The sequence below is a fragment of the Lactuca saligna genome, chromosome 7, assembly GCF_052625555.1.
Source record: "Lactuca saligna cultivar CGN05327 chromosome 7, ASM5262555v1, whole genome shotgun sequence".
In the NCBI taxonomy this organism is placed as follows: Eukaryota; Viridiplantae; Streptophyta; class Magnoliopsida; order Asterales; family Asteraceae; genus Lactuca; species Lactuca saligna.
In genome coordinates this window covers 41,110,421-41,113,883 of record NC_136423.1, presented here as the reverse complement: position 1 = coordinate 41,113,883, position 3,463 = coordinate 41,110,421, and positions in this window count along the sequence as shown.

Sequence of the window (3,463 nt, the reverse complement as noted above, 5' to 3'; positions counted from 1 at the left end):
TATCAAATCCAATGTACATAGTAATCACAGTAAACAACCATTACATTACATATATTTGAAAGTTTACATTTGTTTCAAATGTAAATTGTACAAGTGTTATACATATATCATATGAATAAAAGTTTAGACAAGTCTTCTGAGCTCTCCGTCTTTACCAAAAGATATCGTCGGGTACCTATCTAACTTGGACCTGAGAATACAAGCGGTTTGAAAATCAGCATAAAGCTGGTGAGTTCATAAGATGTTTGTTTTCTGAAAATGTACCAGTGTCCTTTAGTTTTCCGAAAAGGTTTGTTATCCAAGTAAATCCCATATTTTCTTATGTTAAACAGTTTAGTTATCCTTCATTACAGTCCAATTACGCGTTATATGTTAACCCCAGGAAAATCCCATATTTTCCTAAATGCAAGATTGATTGAATAACACAGAGTATAGTTTAATACACAAAACTATATATTGAGAATCATGGAATTACTATCCCGAATTAGATATAAAATACTTTAATATACACGAACTGTAGATAGAAAGTAGTTTGAAAACCTTGGGACTAATATCCCGAACTAGATACAAGATAGTTTGATATACTTGAAAATATAGACTGAAAACCATGGGACTACTATCCCGGACTAGATACAAAATAGTTTGATAAAACCATGGGATTACTATCCCGAAAAAGATATAAGATAGTTTGATAAAATCATGGGATCACTATCCCGAACTAGATATAAGATTGTTTGATAAAATCATGGGATCACTATCCCGAACTAGATATAGATTCTAACCGTAGGAATAACATCCTGAAATAGATATGAACCCTATAGACTAAAAACCATGGGATTACCGTCCCGAACTAGATATAAGATCTAAAGATAGAAGATTGATATAAAAATCAAATCCAAAACCAATTCGTGAATAAACTTATATTAATACGTGTTGTGAGTCGGGTAACCATGCTGATACGACAACGAGACCTCCTTGACGCTTGTCAGACATCGAACGATATCCAGAATTTGTCACCCCAGGCGTGCCCGCCTAACTGTAGCTAGCAGTTAAGGTGTGGGATTGTCAGTCCCGAATAAATCTATTCACAAATCCCTCGCTCTCCCTCCAGGAGACTCTGGTTACACTTCCGGGGAGGATTTACTGATCATCCATAAAGGGTAGTGACTAACTCACAAACTAGTACTAAACTATTCACAGGGTTCTCATACGATATCAAACATACAAAAGATTATGAAACATAATACAGTGAATATAGATACATACAATGAAACTATCTGGCAATACATACAAATGATACGGAGATAAACTGAATCAGACATAGTTTATCTAATAACTTTATATACATATTAGTACATGATAAAACGAACACTAAAGAACCCTAAATTATTCCCATAATAATTTGATTAGTTTGGTTATTTCCTTAACAAAAATTCATTTAGTTGTAGTTGATAAATCATCCCTTATGGTCAGCATAATACATAAGGGGTAAAGGTATTTATAAATTTGCCAAATATTATTTGAAACACATCAATGTTATGTTTTGAAAATAGTTATAGTTTTCTTGTATTCCCCCCTGAAAACATTGAAAAACACGGAAAAAGCGTAGGGGTATGAACTCACCGGACGAGAAATGTGATGATTTCGGATGCCAAACGTTGGTTCGGGGCATGCAAAAGTACGAGATTCCTATGTATAAAGAAAAGATACACATTTGTATCTAATTAGGACTTAGTTTATTTATTTGTTAGGGAAAAACACTTCTAGTTGCGGAAACTCTTCATTTTAAATGTTTGGAGGGACCCGGGTGACATCTACGGACGTGTAATGGCACTAGGGACTTGGAATTTGAGTTTTCTCCCCAAGAGTAAACTCATACAAGATTTTTTGGCCCATAACACTCATTCCCCATGAGTTTACGACCGTAAACTCATGGTGGGGTATTTTTGGTTGTTAAATGGCTTCATATGACTAGGGAAAATTTGCTAGGATTAAATCTAAGGCATCGAAATGGATTAAACTCACATATGGACCATATAATGGAGTTTACGGCCTAAGAAGATGTTCTTTGGAGGTTTATGGCCGTAAACATCCATGGGGTAGTGTTGGCATGATTTAATGTCCTTTACTTGATCGAGGTTGTTTCTAGACTCATTTCTAAGGCTCATGGTGTGTTTAAGTAGCATCTTAACACACAAAAGTGAGTTTAAGGTCTAAGGAGGTGATTTCATGGTCCAAGAATGTTCTTGGGCCGTAAACTCAAGATTTCCCCCTTGAAACAAGTTTTGATGCATTTCTTAAGGGATTTTAGGGTTTTATACACTCATGGAAGCTTGTTGAGGGGTGTTTAGGGACAAACTAACACCAAAATTTAAGTTTACTCCCTAAGAATAGGTGTTTACGGTCCAAGCATGTGATTGGGCCGTAAACTCATGTTCATGCCCTAAATCATGAGTTTAAGGTATTATAATTCCATGCATGCAAGTCCTTTAGGCATATCTAGGCTCCAAATGAAGTTTGAAAGGATTTTAAGGCCAAAAACCCCACATTTTATGTGTTTACGGCCTAAGGAGGTCCTAGGGCCGTGAACACATGTTCATGGTTCCAAATCCTCATATATTTCATGAATTTGAATGCCAAAAATGCTAAACTAAAGGCTAGGGTAGTTACCTTAGAGATTTGGAGCTTGATTCGGATGATTTGGCTTGATTTCGATTTCTAGAGAGAGAAAGTTAGAGAGAAAGAAGAGAGAGAGTGGAAAAGCTTCAAATGAGGCTCTTTCTCAACTTTATATATGCTCCAAGTTTAGGACACGGAGGAATTCTACCCGATACTGACACTATACGATGCTTTTGGCCGCACCCGATAAAGTTGCCGTAATTACGATTTAGACGAAACTAAATATTTTCTAAATGAAAATAGAAAATATTTTAATGAATTAAAATATATCCCAACACTTATGAGATTTAAATGGAAGTCGCAATTGATTAAATTAATCTAAAGTTAACGGAAAAATTTGGGACGACACGGTTTTACTAACGGAACCGGTTTAAAGCGAAGAAATAAATTACGGGGTGTTACATTATCCCCCCGTTAGAGAGAATTTCATCCCGAAATTCAAACTTTAGATGCGAATCGTGGATTTGAAAGGAGAACACGGATACTTCCGTTCTTTTGAATCATCACACTACCTAGTGAATTCGGATTCTCTCATGGCATTTTAGGGAACCATTCACTTATCAGAATATGGCTTGTTCATACATTTAACCTCTTGATCTATGAATTTGATCGATTCTATAATGATGCTCAAATCTTCCTTGATTCTTGTCTCATCAAGGGGATTACCAAGGTTTCATCGGGTAGGTGCTTCTTAAAGACAGAGATGTGAAGTACCAGATAGATGCTACTAAGTTCTGAAGGCGTTCGGAGTTTGAAGGTTACGAAATCAATTCTACGAGAATCT